We start from the raw sequence: 18,872 nt of genomic DNA on the forward strand, positions 1-18,872 counted from the left end.
GTTTCTTTTTTCAGGGGTGTTTTGTCCTCATGTATATCTGTGTGCCACCTGTCTTCCTAGTATTAGCAGAGGCCAGAATGCACTGGATGCCAGAGGCTGAGGTTACAGTTTGAGTGCCCATGTGAAGGTGTTGGGAATGCAAAGTCAGCCTTCTAAAGAGCAGACAGCGCTCTTAAGCACTGGGTCATATCTAAAGTCCAGTGACCAGTGAGAGTTTTGGAAAGCAACTTAACAAGGCTGTGAGTGAGGGGCTACCGACATGTAGCGGTGTGATGGAGGAAAGTGATGGCTGCTGAAAGGTCCACTAGAATGAAGAAGCTACATGGGACCCTATTATTTTGCAAACCACATAAACGTATAATAAGAGGGCTGGAGAGATGGTTCAGTGGTTAAGAGCACTGTCTGCTCTTCCTGAGGTCCTGAGTTCAATTCCCAGCAACCACATGGTGGCTCACAACTATCTATGCTGGGATCTGATGCCCTCTTCTGGCCTGCAGGCTCATGTGCAGATAGAGCATTCATACATAAAATAAATAAATAAAATCTTTAAAAAAAAAAAAACGTATAATAAAAGAGGATAGTGGAATGATGTGTTGTACAATGTGTGATAGATGTTTAACTTGGGATGGGGCATGGAAGAAAGGAAGAAGAGTGGGTGGTTGTGGCGGTTTGAATAGAATTGGCCCCCCTGGACTCATGTGTTTGAATGCTTGACCATAGGAAGTGGCACTATTAAAAAATGTGGCTTTTGGGGGGGGGGAAGAGGAGGGGAAGGTTTGTCACTAGGGCCAAGGCTTTGAAGTCTCAAATTTGGAAGTCACACCCAGTGTAGTATTCTTTCCTTGTTGCCTGATACACCAGATCTAGAACTTTCAGCTCCTTCTCCTGCATGTCACTGATTCCTATCATGAAGATGATGGACTAAACCCTCGAAGCTGTAAGCCTGCCCCCAATTAAATGTATTCCTTTATAAGAGTTGGTGTGGTTTTGGTGTCTCTTTCCATCAGTAGTAACCATAAGTAAGACAGTGGCTGGTACCAGGGACTGGCTGAGGGTATTGCTGTGATAGACCAGACCGTGCCTTTGTTTCCAGGAATGTGGACTTTGGGTCTTTGGATTAGAAAAGCAGTTGAGTAGGGTGGGGTTGGTACTCTTTTTTTTTTATCCCACCACTCTGGAGGCAGAGGCAGGCAGATCTCTGTGCGTTTGAGGCCAACTTGGTCTATATAGAGAGAGTTCCAAAATATCCAGAAATCCTGTTTCAAAACAAACAAACAAACAAACAAATGGAGAGGAGGAAATAAAGAAATAAATACAGAAAAAATACAAAAAGAAAAGCAGTTGAACAGTTTAAGTAGGTTTAATGGCTGTCCTAGTAGGTACAGGGAAGACAGTAGTTAGTGATGAGGGTGATTTGAATTGTGGGCACTTGACCCAAGAGATTTCATAGGAGAAGAATTTTGTATGTGGAAGAAACTTTTCTTGTGATATTTTGGCAAAGAGCATGGCTGCTTTCTGATACTGTCTGAAAAGTGTGCCTGAGACTAAAATTAAAGAGTTTTGGATTAGTTAAGTTAGCATAGGAGATTTTGAAACAGCCTAGTGTTGACTCTGCTGTGTGGTTATTAGTATTCACTCTTACGGAGATCCATAATGAAAGGGAGCACTCTGAGCAAGTGAAAAATACAAAATCCACAGTTCAAGGAGAAAGGGGGTGTTAGGAAGTGGAATGAGCTAAATCCCATGTTCAAAGCAATAAGTGAAATAACAAAAAGCCTGGTGTTAAACGGAATAAAGGAGTTGGTGCCATCGTGGCAAGATCCCACCCAGCTAAGCTTCCAATTTGTGAAAAGGAGTTAAAGAAAAGCTTACAGTTATGTGTGGTGGAGCACACCTTTAATTCCAGTGCTGGGGAGACATTGGCAGGCAGATTTCAGAATTTAAGGCCAGCCTGGTCTATGGGGTGAGTTCCAGAACAGCCAAGTTTAGGCAGTGAAAGAAGCCACCAAAACCAGAAAGCTACTGAAGATATCATTTTATGAGGGACTCTGTTCCAGCACCAACAAGCAGAAGAACTTGGCAGGTACAGCCACATGGTTCTGGCTTTAGAATCACGGGTAGAATAAAGGGGTTATAGAACCCACCCCAAAGAAAGCCACTGAGGCCAGACATGTATCAGGGCTGTCCCTAAATGGAGAGGCTATTGTATGAAGCTGTAGAGGTAAAGCCTAAATTGTCTTGGAGACCTAAAATATTGGAGATGCCAGTCCCATGGGATACCTGCTGAGGAAAGTTACTAATAGGGAGTGGAACCAGCCCAAGAGAGAGAAGTATGTGACAGTCAACAAAGCTAAAAAGAGGTGGAGATCTGAAGAGTGCTTTGACATCAGATATGGAAGCACAGAGTTTGAAATTTGCCCATCAAATTTCAATCTTGCTTTGGACCACTATTTCTTCATTGTGTTCCTTTTCCTCCCTTTTGGAACAGTAATGTATATCCTGTGCCGTTATATGTTGGAAGTATGTGATCTGCTTTATCATTTTGATTTTACAGGGGATTACAGTTATGAGAGTGACATGAATCTCAGAAAAGACTTGAGGCTTTTAAACAATGTTGAGACTGTGACAGACTATGGAGACTTTTGAAGATGGACTGAATGCATTTCTGCATTATGTTGTGGCTACAAGCTTATGGGGGGCAGGCAGTGGAATATAGTGGTTTAAGTAGGACTGGCGCGTACAAACTCCTGTGTCTGAATGCTTGGCCATAGGGATTGGCACTGTTAAGAGGTGTGGTCTTGTTGGAATAGGTGTGGTCTTGTTGAGGGAAGTGTTCCACTAGGGGTGGGTTTTCAGGTCCCAGGTACTGAGGCCATGCCAGTCTGTCATTCTCTTCCTACTGTGTGCTGATTCAGGTGTAGGACTCTCAATACTCTCTCCAGCACTGTGTCATCAGGCTTACTGCAATGATGATAATAGACTAACTCTCTGAAATGTAAGCGAGCCCCAATTAAATGTTTTACTTTCTAAGATTTGATGTGGTCATGGTGCCTCTTCACAGCAATAAAAAAAAACCCTAAGATAGTGTTGTAAGCAAAAAGAAGGATGAAGAAGCTTTGTGAAGTCCTACTATCTTAAAAATTAATAGTAAATAGAAATGTTAAAATCTTTGAACACAGGTATCCTACATGGGTAAATAATTCTGTCCCCAGACACCTGGGCTATTAAATGGAACTCTGTACCAGGTATTGGTCATCTTGTCTATACCTTCCTCTTCAGGGAGGAACAAAACAAAGCACATCATTGCCTTGCATATCCCTTGCTTGGCTGCCATAAAATACCAAACACTTTGGCTACAAAACTGAGAGCAGTATTTTTTTTTGAGACAGGGTTTCTCTGGGCACCTCATTTTGCAGACCAGGCTGGCCTCAAACTCACAGAGTGCTGCCTGCCTCTGCCTCCAGAGTGCTGAGATTAAAGGCGTGTACCACCAAGCTGAGCTGAGAGAGCAATCTTGAACTTACCAGGAAACTGTCCCTGCTGGCTAGTTTTTTTGTTTGTTTGTTTTGTTTTTTGTTTTTTTTGTTAGTACTGTAAGGCCCTATGCAAGTTCTTGCCAGAGAACAGATATCAAGGATCTTACTTACTCTTGTACCCTGCATCTTGCAGTACCAACCTACTAGCCAGGATATGTGGACGGGTGAAATACAAGCACAGCTGCTTATGGACGTATAGAACATCTCTTGATTGGATTGAGGCCTGCCCCATAGACAGAAATTCATACCTGATCATGTAAACGTGGTAAAAATTCATGGCATGGGAATTAGATCCAAGGGCAGAACCTAGTGATGTTTTGTTAATGACCACTTTACCTGACATCTAAACACTCATTTTTATTTTTGTTTCTTTATTTATTATTCTTGCGTATATTACATCTCTAGTGCAGCTTTACTTCCCTCTGTTCCTCCCAGTCCCTCCCTTCCATCTTCCCTCTTCTCCAGATCCACTTCTCCTCCATTTCACTTATGAAAAGAGCAGGATTCCCTGGGATATCAATTTAACAAAGCATAACAAGTTACAGTAACACAAGGCACATAACCTCATATCAAGGCTGAATACAGCAACCCAGTAGGAGGAAAAAGGGCCCCAGGATCAGGGAAAAGAGCCAGAGACAACCCCCACTTCAACTGTTAGGAGTCTCACAAGAACACCAAGGTACACAACTATAATATATATGCAGAGGACCTAGCTTAGACGTATGCAGGCTCCCTGATTGTCACTTCAGTCTCTGAACCACTATGAGTCCTGCTTAGTTGATTCTGTAGGGTTTTTTTTTTTGTGGTGTCCTTGACCCTTCTGGCTCCTACAATCCTCTTCCATTGATTCCCTGAGCGCCACCTAATGTTTGGCTGCGAGTCTCTGCATTTGCTCACATTAGCTGCTGGATGATACCTCTATGATGATGATTATGCTAGGTTCAGGTCTATGCATAGAGCAGAATATCATTAGGAATCATTTTACTGACACCCCCCCCCCCCGTTTTTTTTTTTTTTAACCAGTTGTGTTTGGTTCTATGCCTTGTCTCTGGGCTATCCAGGCTCTGGTTCCTAGAACATCTAGGCAGTGCCAGGCATGGGTTCTCTCTTCTGATGTGGGTCTGAAATTGGACCAGTCATTGATTGGCCACTCCCACAAATTCTGTGCTGCCACCCTTACCCTAGCACATCTTGCAGGCAGGATAAATTGTAGGTTTTAGGGTTTGTGACTGGTTTGATGTCCCAGTTCCACAGCTGGAAGCTTTGCCTGGTACAGAAGATGACCAATTCACGCTCCATATCTACCGTTACAAGGGGCCTTTGTTGGGGCTACCATTCTAGATTCAGTTTTCATTGAACTAGATTTCCACACTGCCTCTGAAATGCCCAATAAGAGTAGTTTCTCCCAGTACTCTCTCCCCCAACCTCTACCTGATCACTCTTATTCCCATCTCCAACCTACCCAAGTCCTCCTATAAAATCTATTCTATTTTCCCTTACCAGGGAGACCCCACTTAAACCAACCTTGTTAGTTAGCCTTTCTGGGTCTGTAGATTGCACCATGATTGTCCTTTACTTAACAGCTAATGTCCACTTATAAATTAGTATGTAGCATGTTTGTCTTTCTGAGTCTAGGTTACTTTACTCGGGATTTTTTTTTAGTTCCCTCTATTTTCTTGTAAGTTTTATGATGTCATTTTTAACAACTGAATTGTAATCTATTGTGTAAATATACCACACTTTTATATCCATTCGTTGTTTGAGGGACATGTGGGTTGTTTCAAGATTCTGGCTATTATGAGTAAAGTTGCTTTAAACATAGTTGAGAAAGTGTCCTTGTGGTAGGATGGAATGTCCTTTGGGTATATGTCCAGAAGTGGACTAGCTTGGTCTTGAGGGAGATTGATTCCCAATTTTCTGAGAAACGGCCATATTAATTTTCTGTTTGCCTTTGAGACAAGGTTCCTCTGTGTAATAGCTAGCCATGGCTGTATTGGAACTCTCTTTGTAGACCAGGCTGGCATCAAACTCACATACTGATTTTTAAGATTTATTTATTTATTATGTACACAGTGTTCTGCCTGCATGTAACACCTCCAGGCCAGAAGAGGGCATCAAATTTCATTATAGATGGTTGTGAGCCATCATGTGGTTGCTGGGAAACGAACTCAGGACCTTCGGAAGAGCAGCCAGTGCTCTTAACCTCTGAGGAATCTCTCCAGCCCTCACATATTTATTTTGAGGTACAAGTCTGCACTTCCACCAGCAATGGAGGAGGTATCCCATTGCTCCACATCCTCATCAGCTTGAGCTGTCATTTGTGTTTTTGAGTGTGGCATGCAGGTTTTGAAAGTATGACTTAATGCTTCTTTGCATTTCCTCAATATCTGTTGCTATGTCCCCCTTTTTGTTTCTGACTTTTACAATTTGGATATTCTCCCTGTGTCTTTTCATTAGTTTGGACAAGGGTTTATCCATCTTGTTTATTTTCTAAAAGAACAAACTTTTTGTTTCACTGAGTCCTCACGTTCTCTTGGTATTTTATTGATTTTAGCTATCAGTTTAATTGTATCCTCCCTTCTACTCCTCTTGGGTGAGCTTGCTTCATTTTGTTCTAGAGCTTTCCAGTGTGTTGTTAAGTTGCTACTCTGAGATTTCTCTAATTTATGCAGGCACTTAGTGCTGGGAACTTTCCTGTTAGCACTGTTTGTGTCCCATAAGTTTGGTTATGTTGAACATTCGTTTTCATTGAATTCTATGAAGTCTTTATGAACTTTATGAAAAAAGTTCTATGAACTTCTTTATGTCTGCCTTGACCCCAAAGTCGTTCAGTAGAGAGTTGTTCAGTTCTCGTGAGTTTGTAGGCTTTCTATTGTTTCTGTAATTATTGAAATCTAGTTTTTAATCTGTGGTGTCCTGATAGGATTCATGTGGTTATTTCTTAGGTCTATTTACTTGGAAATTATTTTTCCAACTGTTTATGCTGAGGGGATGTCTATCTTTGATGTTGAGGTGTGTTTCTTGTATGCAGAAAGATGGATCCTGTTTTCATATCCATTCTGTTGACCTGTGTCATTTTTACTGGGAATTAAGTCTGATATTGTGCACTTTCCTTCACTTTGATTTTGCTGGCTTGAGATTATTATTTCCTGTGTTTTTATGGGTGTAATTAACCTCCTTGGGTTTGAGTTTTCTTTTTAGTATCTTTTGTTGGGCTGTATTTGTTGATATTGTTTGAATTTAATGTTACCATGAAATATCTTGATAATATTTTGCTGGGTATAGTGGTTTTGGCCAGCATATGCAGTCTCTTAAAGTCCACAACATACATGTCCCGGCCCTTCTGCCTTTTAAACTCTCTGCTAAGAGTTGGGTGCAATTCTACCTTTATATATTCTTGCTTTTCTCCTCCTCTTGCAGCTTTTAACAATCCTTCTTTGTTCTGTATGTGTAGTATTTTCACTATTATGTGGTGAGGGGACTTTCTTTTCTGGTCAAATCTGTTTCCTATTATGATGCTTCTTGTACCATTACAGGCACTTAAGTCCTTAGGTTGGTAAAATTATTTTTCATGATCTTGTTGAAAATACTTTCTGGGCCTTTGATGTGGGCTTCTTGTTCTCCTTCTATTCTGATTATTCTAGGATTTAGTCTTTTCATAGTGTCCCAGATTTCCTGGATGTTTTGTGTCAGGAAATTTTTAGATTTAGCATTGCCTTTGACTGAAGAATATATTTCTTTTATTGTGTCTTCAACAGTTGAGATTCTTTCTTTCACCTCTTGCATTCTGTTGGTGATGCTTAAGTCTGTAGCTGCCATTCTGCAGGCAGGCTGGCAGCGTACCTGCTGTTAGTGGTGGGCCTACCCCAGAGCAGCAATGTCTCTGAGATTTGGGAGTGATGATGCAGCAGGTGGGGGCAGGCAAAGGTTGCAAGCTGGCTGGGTCTTTGTGATCAGAGCGGAGGGTGTGGAGAAGATCTGCTAGCAGACAGGCAGCCTATCTGTTCTTCTGGCTGGTGGGGCCTGTGCCTATTCTTCTGATTGGGATAGCCTGCACTTTAACAATCATGTTTATAATTATCAGTTTGTACTATTCTTACCCTTAGGAAAAAAGTCTACTCTTCCCAAGTACCATAGCCTTTGCCTGTAATCCTAGAACTCAGGGAGGCAGAAGCAGGTGGATCTCTGCAAAGTGAGTCCAGGACAGGCAAGGCTACACAGTGAAATTCTGTCTCAAAACAACAACAACAACAACAACAACAACAACAACAACAACAAAAAAAAAATACTCATGCAGCTTTTGGTGAATAATACAGAGACTCATAACTGTTCAAAATATCGAGAATAAGCAAGTTTGGGCCAACTACCATTTCATCATGGCTGAAAGAGGACCTAAGGAGTCTCCCTTCTCACAATAAAGGTAAATAGCAGCTAATGGCTGCTATATTACTTTATTTTAGACTTTGGAGTAAATAGTTTCCAATTTCTCTTCAGTATTTCAAAATGAATTCCCAAATGCCTTTGGAATTGTTTTTCAAAACTGGGAGTCTCTGTAACCTTGGACCAGGCAATCCTTGAACTCACAGAGATCTACCTGCCTCTGCCTCCAGTGTGCTGGGATTAAAGGCTTGTGTTACCATGCCCAGCATTTCAGCCTTGTATGAACATGCATATTGTTGTTACATTCACAGCTGTTCTCTTTACAGTTTCTCACCTTGATATTTGTATGGTTTGACTCTAGCATTAAGGTTTTTTGTTTTGTTTTGTTTTGTTTTGGTTTGGTTTTTTGTTTTGTTTTGTTTTGTTTTGTTTTTAGTTTTTTAGAGACAAGGTTGGCCTCAAACTCACAGTGATCTGCCTCCCTCTGCCTCCCCAGTGCTGGAGTTAAAGGCGTGGGCCAGCATGCCTGGCTAATATTAATATTTTTAAAGGTGAATAAAAGATGAGAAATTATTGGACTGTTTTCTTTTATTTCTTCTACTAATTTTTATTCTTATGGACATTGGCCTGTCTGTGTGCCTATGTGAGGGTGTTGCATCCTGGAATTATAGACAGTTGTGAGCTGCCGTGTGGGTTCTAGGAATTGAACCTGATCCTCTGAAAGGGCGGTCAGTGCTCTTAACCATTGAACCATCTTTCCAGCCCTTTGGAGTATTTTCTTTCATGATGAATTTTCTTTTATGTCTACAGTTTCAGCATTATATAAAGCATTTGTCAAAGTGAATATATTTGGGAGTAGAATTTCCAATCATTACCAAGACCTGAGGATTTTATGGTATACCTTTACGTGGTTTCTCAGAAGTATGCATTTTCATGTACAGCAGAAATAAAGGGAAAAATAAAGGTTTTTGTCACACATTTTTAGTGTTACTATATCATTTTGTCTTACAGTTTTTAAATACAGGGTTATTTAGTCCTGGCTGTCCTGGAACTCATTATGTACACCAGGAAGGCCTCACACTCACAGAAATCTTCCTACCTCTGTGTCCTGAGTGTTCTAATTAAAGGTGAGCACCACAATGCCTGGTATTATTATAAAGTTTTGGATGTTGAACAAGCGTGTTTTATTACAACTTTTCCAAGGGTCTGGAGAGAAGGCTTAGCAGTCAAGAGTTACTCTTCCAGAGGACCAGGGTTCAAGTCCCATCACACACATAATAAATTACAACTGCCTACTGCACCAGCTTCATCAGGGCACCTGATACTCTTCTTGTCTCCATAGGCAAGGGAAATTCATGTTGTGTACAAACATACATGCAAAGTACTTATACAAAATTTTAAAAATCTAACCTGGTGATGGTAGAACATGCTTTAAATCCCAGCACTAGACAGACAGGTAGATCTCTGAGTTCAAGGCTAGTCTGATCTACGAAGAATTTTCTAGAATGGCTGGAGTTAGACAGAGAAACTTTGTCTCAAAAAACCAACCAGACCAAAAAAGGGGGACACAAAACTATTTTCCTACAGTTACATTTGCAGAACTTTATTTTAATATAAACTCTGTGATACTTTTCTAAAAATTAATCCTTCTTAAAAGGCATTCACAAGCTTCCTTTCTTTGTATGTCTATTATGTATACTGTTATGACTTGTTAGCAGCAAATATTGGAGGAATGCTAAATCACATTAATTGCAATGACATTTCCCTCTCCAGTATATATATTTTGATGTGCTCCAAGAGTTGAACACTTAGTAAAAGATTCCCCACATTCTTTACATATGCAGGGTCTCTTTCTCGTATGAACTCTATAATGTGTTCTAAGAGTTGAAAGCTGGATAAAGAACTTGTCACAGTCTTTGTATTTGTAAGGTTTCTTTCTCTCCAGTATGAATTTTCTGATGTGGTTTAAGATATGGGCTCTGTAAAGTTTCTCTCTATTGTCTTTGATGTGTTGTAAGATTTATGCACTGAGTAAAGGATTTGACACAAACATTGCATGTGTAAGGTTTCTCTCCAGTAGGAATTCCCTGATTATGCTGAGGCTTGAGGTAGCGCTGAAGCGATTCCCACACATATGTGGTTACTCTCCATTGTATATTGTTTGTTGCAAAAGAGTATAGGTAGAACCAAAACAGTTCTCAAATTATTCCTGTCTGTGTACTTTCTTTGCAGTGTAGTCTCTGGTCTTGACTAATGTTGGAACACAAATGTAAAGATTTCTCATAGTCTTTAGATTTTCAAGGTTTTTCCTCTAGTGTGCATGCTTTTATGTCTTTCTGGGTTTGACAAGTCAATAGAGGCATCCTTGTGATTACTGTGTTGTCAGTTTATTAGAGTTTTCTGTAGTTTCACTTCTTATATAAAGTGCATGGGTGAAGGGTTCATGGAACATTTTGCCAAGCTTATTATGTTGACAGGGCTCCTATTCAGTCTCCCATGTTGATGTATCATACCTGCCATGATTCTCTGGAAAAGGAGTACAAGTTCGAATAATAGGAATTTTTCCAAGATTAAACATATGATAAATGACTGTCTCCCTAACTTCTCTCATAAGATAAATCAAATAGCAACTATTTAGAATAGAACTCCCAGTGGTGGACTTTTTTTCACTATAATTCTCAGAAAAACAGAGTGATAGCTTTCAAGGAAAATGAAACAGACAATTGAGGAATCATTAACTAGCTATGGGACAGAGTTCAGTGACTGATTATATTTAGAGTACATGTTTCTATTTTTAAATTTTCTCAGAAATTGATGAAGAAGAGTTTGATCCAATCCCAGGTTAATAGTAATTGTAATTACTAATGAAAGCTATGAAGAACACACTGTTCAGTAGATCCAATTTCTTTTAAGATTAAAGGTGTACTTAAAATCATCAAGGGGACTTGAGGGGGGGGATGACACCTTTAATGCCAGCAGTCTGGAAGCAGAGTCAGCAGATCTCTATGAATCTGAGGCCATCCTGATCTACAGAGAGAGTTCTAGGACAGCCAAGGCTACATAGAGACACCTGGTCTTGAAACAAGAACAACAACAATAACAAAACAAACAAAAAGAACCAAAACGTTTTTTTCCTAAAAACCCACACAAGTAACTATTTCGTATTTCTATCCCCCAATATCTAATCTCCATACACTGTTGTATTTCTTAACTTATACGGTTAATCTCAAGTCTACTCTGTACACTGACTCCTGAGATTATTTTCCAGAAGGGTATCTGTGTCTTCTCTACTGAAAAGAAAATGAAGGATGTAATATACATACCTACTATGCAAGGAAGGTAATTACAGAATAATCCTACTTCATAAGCTCACAATAGACTTATAAAATTATTCTAATTGGATGTCAGTATAGTCAAATACAATTGTACGTTGTATTAGAATTAAGTCACCACTGTTTAGTTACAACAAGGCACAAGGTATTCTAATAGTTACAACAGGCAGGATGGATCCTGGGCCAAGACATTATACTAAGCTAAATGATCCAATATGTTTTCATATGAAATTGAATATAGAAAAACCATTCTCAGCTCTGGCATTCTTTTGTACTGGAAGCCATCACTGTTGTCCTGCTCATTCACTAGCTCACCCTGGCTGTGGCTGCTCTTTCCTCTCCACATTTCAGGGTCACCAGACAGGTGACCAGGTCTACCCTGCATACAACAATGCACATGTTCTTTGAGGTAGATCATGACCTGGCTAGAATTTTTAGAATGAACACAAGCATCTAATATATTACTCTGCTAAGTACATGAAGAGAACACAAAGTAGAGGAATCTAGGGATAATTTTCAATTGCTATTTCCTGCCAGAATCTTTAGCATATTTAGGGAGAATTTTCATTTTGCCTATCTTTTGAGTAGTTTTTACAATTAAAGCAATGTCAATGGAATGATGAACATGGAGCTTTAGTATAGCTGGAATCATATAAAAAACCTGTGGCTGACAACTTGTCCTGCTAAAAAATATGTTAGGGAAATTGTAGAACAAGAATTGTGAGAGTAGACAACCAATGTTTTATCAGACTCAAGACCCAATCCACAAGATGGATGGAACCCATACTCGACACTGCTTGAGTAACCAAGGTGCAGAGACTAGATATCCCAGAGACCTAGAGTAAATCCAAACATTACTAGCCTAAAATTAAAAAAAAATTAAAAAGTATCAATGAAATGTCTCTTAATGATACTGTGCTATACTCATAGCTCAGTGCTGTGTTCAGTCAACATCAGAGAGGTTTTCTCTAGCAGCAGATGGAAACAGGTGCAGAACCACAGCCAGACAGTATGTGAAGAAAGAGTTTAAATAGGAGATCTTTATCAAATACCTCATCCCAGAGCTCACAGAACCATGCAGAAGAGGAAGCAGAAAGAGTCTGAGAATGAGACAGGAGAGAGAATACAGGCAGAACAACACCCTCTATCTTGTTTTGAATAGGGATGGCCCCTATAGACGTTATGTGGTTGAATGCATGGCCCATGGGCAGTGGCACTATTAGGAAGTGTGGCCTTGTTGGAGTAGATGTAGGTTTGTTGGAAGAAGTGTGTCACTGTGGAGGTGGGCTTTGAGGTCTCCCATGCTCAAGCTAAGTCCTCTGTAGCTAGGAAACTGCAGGTCCAGTGAGAGCAGTCTGTGAGGTTTAGGAGAGAGCACCTGAGTTCTGGGTACAGCTCTTGAGGAAACACTTAGCAGGATGTCCCTATACATATTAGACAGAATATACATTTGAGACTTTTAGGCCCATGATCTTGTAGATAGAGGTGGGTGGGACCCAGGAACAGGGAAAGGGAAATAGATCCCATCCTCAGCCAAACAGGCTGTTGTACTTATCTGGAATCCATTTGTCCTGTGAGAAGTGTATTCCCTGAAGCTTACAAGAAATATATTAGCATCACTTCCACCCTTCATAACTTCCATTTACCAACCTTAAAACACCTTCTTAGACCCTCAAACACATACTCAAAATCTCACACCTTACATAAACTTTACAGTTTTTTTTTTTTTGAGAAGATAGCGGAAGCCTTGATTTCTGCTGTTAAGCTGATCTCTGAACACATCAGAGACCAGTGAAGGATAATTACCACAGGAAACATAATCCAAATGGCCTATGTGTTGATTAATGTGACACAGGCTTACCCATTATCCAAATGGTTTTCCCATTAGGATCCTGTGGCGTCAATGTCTGTTGTGGGCATAGGTACTAGAGAAACATCAGTCTTCAGCTGCCAGGCCTAGCAAAGCTGAGAGGCTTTTCTGTGGAGGAGGATATTGGGAGAATGACCTATCTTATTTTGTCTAGGCAAAACAGGGCAGTCTCTGAGTGTCCTGTTTGTCCACAGTTCGGGAAGGGCCTTAGCAGCAGGTGAAGTCTTAGGGTAGTCTTGTCCATGATCACAATCCAGGTAGAGTCCTCTGTCATTGTGCCCTAATCTTTTTGGAGGCCTTGGGGTCACCACTAGAAGCTGGGGTCTCTGTCACAGTAAGCTTTTTCATTAAACTTTTTTTTTTTTTTTGGTTTTTAGAGACAAGGTTTCTTTGTGTAGCCTTGCCTGTCCTGGACTAACTTTGTAGACCAGGCTGGCCTTGAACTCACAGCGATCCACCTGCCTCTGCCTCCCAAGTGTTGGGATTAAAGGCGTGCGCCACCACCGCCCAGCTAATTAAACACTTAAATGTCATATTCTTCAGATTCTCTGACAAGTTTGAGAGCCATAATCTATTAAGTATAGCTGAGTTTAACAAACTTTGCTTGTTTTTAGTTACCCATCCTAGGCTTAACCTTGAAAACATAAAACAAGAGACTAGGTAAAGCTTAATCTTGTAATTAACTCCATCAGTTCTCAGCATGACTTTAAAGATATTTCTGAACAAGTATCAAAGCAAAACGTTCTATCATAGATGTAGTTCATAGATAGACTGGCAATCCTGCTGATCCTACCATGTTACATCATTCCATACCAAACAGTGAAAGCTTAAAAGACTGAAGTTATATTTGGCAGTCAGCAAGGTACTGAATTCAATAAATATGGTAGTCAAGCTTCAACTCTCACACAACAAAGATAGAAGCCAGTTCCATGACTGCCCTTAGTCAAGATGGAAATGAAGTTATGGCTCCACCTTCTTTATCCCCAAATCAACATGATGACCAGCCAAGTGCTGTTAGTGGCTGCCGTGGGCAATCTAAAAACATAGCCATAGGTGTCTCTGTTGTCGCTGCTTCTACTGCCTTGGAAACCACACATGGGACAGGAGAGAGGTTGGGTATAGTCTAGGCTGCACCTGAAGCTTTGTGGGAAGAGAGCAGCCACAAGATGGGGAGGAGGGGAGGGTAGAAAGCACAATGCCTAAAAACCTAAACAGATGAAGTTTGGAAAAATTACCGCCGACTCCCAGTGGCACCGTTCTTAGCAGCTTTTGAGAGAGTCCCAAGAATATGGAAGAAGGAAGCCAATTCAATATTCTGGGATTAGATTTGGTTTGTTGGGGTTAACCTATGATCCGATGCCTCTGAACCATAAGGTTACCTGAGAACAAAGGCTTGGCCTTTGTTACCAACAGACTGAGTGTGGTGTGGCCACAGCTTCACACAGTGAGTCGGAGGGAGTCTTGGACTTCAGAAGAGGCACTTGGTACCTCTTGGCAGCAGCTGGGGGGATGGGTCACTCACCAAGCCCAAAGCTGCATCAGGTCGAGAGGGAGGTAGAAGAGAAGTGATTCTCACAATCCCAAGTTCGCTGAGCTGAATATTCAACTTTTCCTGGGTTTAAAGATAACCAATCAGAAGAGTTGGAGAAAAATGAGGTGAAAGGAGTGGCCCCTTGATTATATAGCTCAGCAGGGCTGGGTGTGGCTCAACTTCCCCAGAGTCTTGGAACCAGATGATTGAAATAATAGACTGAGCTAATGGCAAGACAAAATTATATTATAGAAAAACAGGTTTATTGGAAGTGTCTCTCAGCTGTCATACAAGGGGAGGGAGAGAGAGAGGTGGGGGGAGAAGGAGAAGAAGGAGTAGAGGAGAGATTCAGAGAGAGAGGAAAGCAGAGGAGAGATAGAGGGAGTGGGGAACCAAAATGTCTGGGTTATATAGTGAAGGGCCTCTGGGAAAGGGGAAGCCCCACCCTTGGGCTAGGGAATTCAGGGTAGAGGGCAGGGTAGACCAGCCATGCTCTGAAGCAGGCAGGGACCTAGGGATGCCTGAAACCAAACACTAACTCTGTGAAGACATGAGGATACAATAGTCTCATAAGCATAGCCATGAAAAAAAAATACACATTTAAGGTTTGGACATGGTTATCTATGTATTGTGGATGCTGTGTTTATGTCCCACAGTATCACAGGGTACATGTCTCAGAAGGACAATTTGTGGTGATGAAATGTGCTTTGAAATGCTGTACATGAAGATCATGCTAGAACACTGACACTGAATCAATCTTGTCTGGACTTGGGCCTTACATGCTTCTATTCTAAGAGGCTCCCATTGGGATTTTTAAACTCTAGGTCCATCCAATGACACAACATTAAAGAACAAAGGGATAGATATAGAAGGCAAAATTCATGATTGACATGAATGTCACAAAGTTTTGGGTTTTTTTCCCACAGTAACAAGAAATATAACTGCATGCTATAAATTTTAACATTAACATATAAAATCAAGTAGTCTATGAAATTAACTTTATAAGAATATTTTAGCCACTATCAAACAAATAGAAAACCAGCATCAGCCACATTTGATATAATCTAAAATTTTCCTAAAAATATCCATAAGCCAGTTTGGAAAAATAACAATTTCTGAAATTTTGATGTGGATTTCTCTCTTAAAGAGTTATAATAATTGGGCAAAGTCCAATACTACATCAAATAATGCTTAAGTTATAGCTAAGCATGTATATACAGTAGAGTGGAGAGTGGGATATTACTTTCTCACGTACTCTAGTGCCTCACCTTTGACCATGTCCCCTGGAGGGGGAGACCTGGTGGCACTCAGAGGAAGGACAGCAGGTTACCAAGAAGAGACTTGATACCCTATGAACATATATAGGGGGAGGTAATCCCCCTCAGGAACAGTCATAGGGGAGGGGAATAAGGGGAAAATGGGAGGGAGGGAAGAATGGGAGGATATAAGGGATGGGATAACCATTGAGATGTAACAAGAAACACATACCAAGTAACATAATAAGGACAGAGTAAGTTATATTTAAGAATATATGTTTATCAACTATACATATATTTTACACATACATATTGTGCATGTAAAATTATACCTACAATAATAATTAATGAAATTAGCACCAAAGAGAGGGCAGGGAAGAATATGTGGGAGTACTTGGCAGTACAAAAGGAAAAGAAAAATGTAATTATTCTATTATCTCAAAAATTTCAAAGTACAAAAAATAGAACAAAATAAAACAAATGAACAAATACGAAGAAAAACTAAAACAAACAAAAGTATTTCTAAACCTAGCAGTGAAATGCAGACAGCTTTCTTTAAGCTACCATGCTGCCCTAGGTACAGTGACCATCATCTGGAATAGAAATGATAACTAGCTAATGTTGGCATAAACATGGGGAAAGGAGGTCAAATACTGCTCTGGGAGCGAGAACTCAATAATGAGTCTCAAAAATCATTGTATATATTTTCAAGAAAGACAGAAAGAAAGGAGAAAACCATCTGTGTGACACAATTACAGAACTGATCTGTGGCACTATTCCTGTGGAAACAAAGACAAGCATCTACTTATACCAGATAAGAAATCAATGACAAATCAATGGTGAGAAACCAACAAAATCGAGCTTGGTGAACCAATGTGGTTTATTTTCTAGGGGGTGTTTCTACGCATGTATGCCTGTGCATCATGTGTGTTCCTAGCACTAGAAGAGGCCAGAGGAAGGCATTGGATGCCCTGGAGTTGAGGTTACAGATTAGTGCCCATGTGACGGTGCTGGGAATTCAAAGCAAATCTTCTGAAAGAAGACAGTGCTCTTAACCACTGAGTCATCTCTAAATCCCAGTGGACCAATGAGTTTTATTGGCATGCCTTACATGAGTGTGGGTAAGGAGCTACTGATAGAAACAGAGATTCTTCAGATGAAGAATGAATGAAACAGGCAAATGAAACAGGAAAGCTAGGGACCACTGCACAGCTTACAAGCAGCTCACCTGAGGCTGGAAGTGTGTTTTTCAAGCCACTCATTACCTCTTCCAGGCAGCTTTGTCTTGTCTTGTCTGGTCCAGGCAGGTCGACTGGTGTCTGTTTCCTGGCTGCTCTGAGCATCTTCTGTGCAGCTCAGTTTGTTTGACAGTGTCAGTAGTCCTTATTCTTGTGGGAGGAGGGCCCTAGTGAATCTTGCCCATTTCTGGGACTTCCCAAACTATTAAGTCATCAATTTCTGAGCTTCAGGAGCTTCTCTACGGGACTGAATGTACCACCTCCCTTTACAGGCGACTGTTCCTTTACAGATCCTTCTGATCTGTTTTATCATGTTGTGTTTTAATAAGCATTCTCCAAGTTGGAAGGGTTTAATATCAGAGAAGGTTGATACACAACAACCACTGTGGGGCATGAGCTCCAAGGACTTTCCATCTTACCAATGAGCACCTGCCCATCATGTTCATTGCTGTTTTATCCACAGTATCTAGGAAATGGTTTCCAAGTAGATGATTGATGTCTGTTCCAGTAAGACTATATGTAGAAGCAAGGAAGCTAGGAATGGACCACAGTGGACAGATGCAAGAAGAGAGGGTGGATAGCAGAATATATGTGATATGAGAGGAGTGTGAATACTGCATGCATCATGATTAAAATACGTGATGTAATAGTGGGAAGGAGTGGAAGCTTCTAAAAGTTTAACTCATTAATGAGATGTCCATTCGGAAGCCACATGGGAACCTGTCGTTTTGCATCCCAAGATAAAAAAACAAAACAAAACAGGGGATATATATCTCACATGTGCTATTCAGAATGGGGCATTGGATAATGTATACTAAGTGTTTAACTTGGGAAGAGGGCAGGAAGAAAGGATGAGTGGATGGATTAACTGAAAGGATGTATGAAGAAGCCTTACAAGTTAATACAGAATATGAACTTAAAGAGTTTAAGCAGTGGTGTCACACATGACTAAGTAATGCTGCTCCCAGATGCCAGTGCTATTAAACGGAATTTTCTGTACTAGGTATTAGGTATCTGCCTATGACTTTTTGGTCATGGAGGCCCCAGAGGCAACAAAGCAGGTCATTGCCAGTCCTTTTGTATAGCCATCCTAAGCAAATGACATTGGTGAAGACATGAAATACTTTGGTTCCAAGATAGAGAGCAATCTTGAAATTACCAGGAAACTCTCCCAAAAGGTTAGTTTTTGTAGCACTGCAAGTTCTTGAGCAGGCTAGTAGCAGAGAAATGATGTCATAGTTTTACTTACCCCTGGGCCATGTATCTTATAATACCAACCTACTAGCCAAGATGTGTACACTGGTTCAATACTGGCACTATTGTGTATGGGCATAACTTGGCTCTTGAATGGATTTGAACCCTGCTTCATAGAGGAATTCATACCATGGTAAAAAAAAAAAATCAAGGCTTTGGAAGTATAGGTCCAAAGGTAGAACCTACTGATTTCTTTTTTAATGATCATGTTGTTATCCTGCATCTAAATATGTGTTTATAATTATCAATTTGTACTACTCTTGACCTTGGTGAAAAAAGTCTCCTTTTGAAGTTGGTAGTGGGTAATGTAGAGACTTACAACTGTTCAAAATGGTACTAAGAATAAGTAACTGTGTAAGAATGGAGCAATTACCATTTCATCATGGCTGATGGAGGGTTCTAGAGTATCCTTTAACTCCAGGAGGGTCTAATGGCAGCTGTATTTAATTTTAGAGTGTGGAGTAAATACTTCCCT

General features: G+C 40.5%; 1 protein-coding gene across 1 annotated transcript in view; it reads right to left on the reverse strand.

Moving 5' to 3' along the window:
• LOC311592011 (uncharacterized protein) overlaps positions 1–18,872 on the reverse strand; it is a 107,608-nt gene that overhangs the window by 62,254 nt on the left and 26,482 nt on the right. The window lies entirely within an intron of this gene.

Source organism: Acomys minous, assembly GCF_964271855.1.
Source record: "Acomys minous genome assembly, chromosome: 2".
Lineage (NCBI taxonomy): Eukaryota > Metazoa > Chordata > Mammalia > Rodentia > Muridae > Acomys > Acomys minous.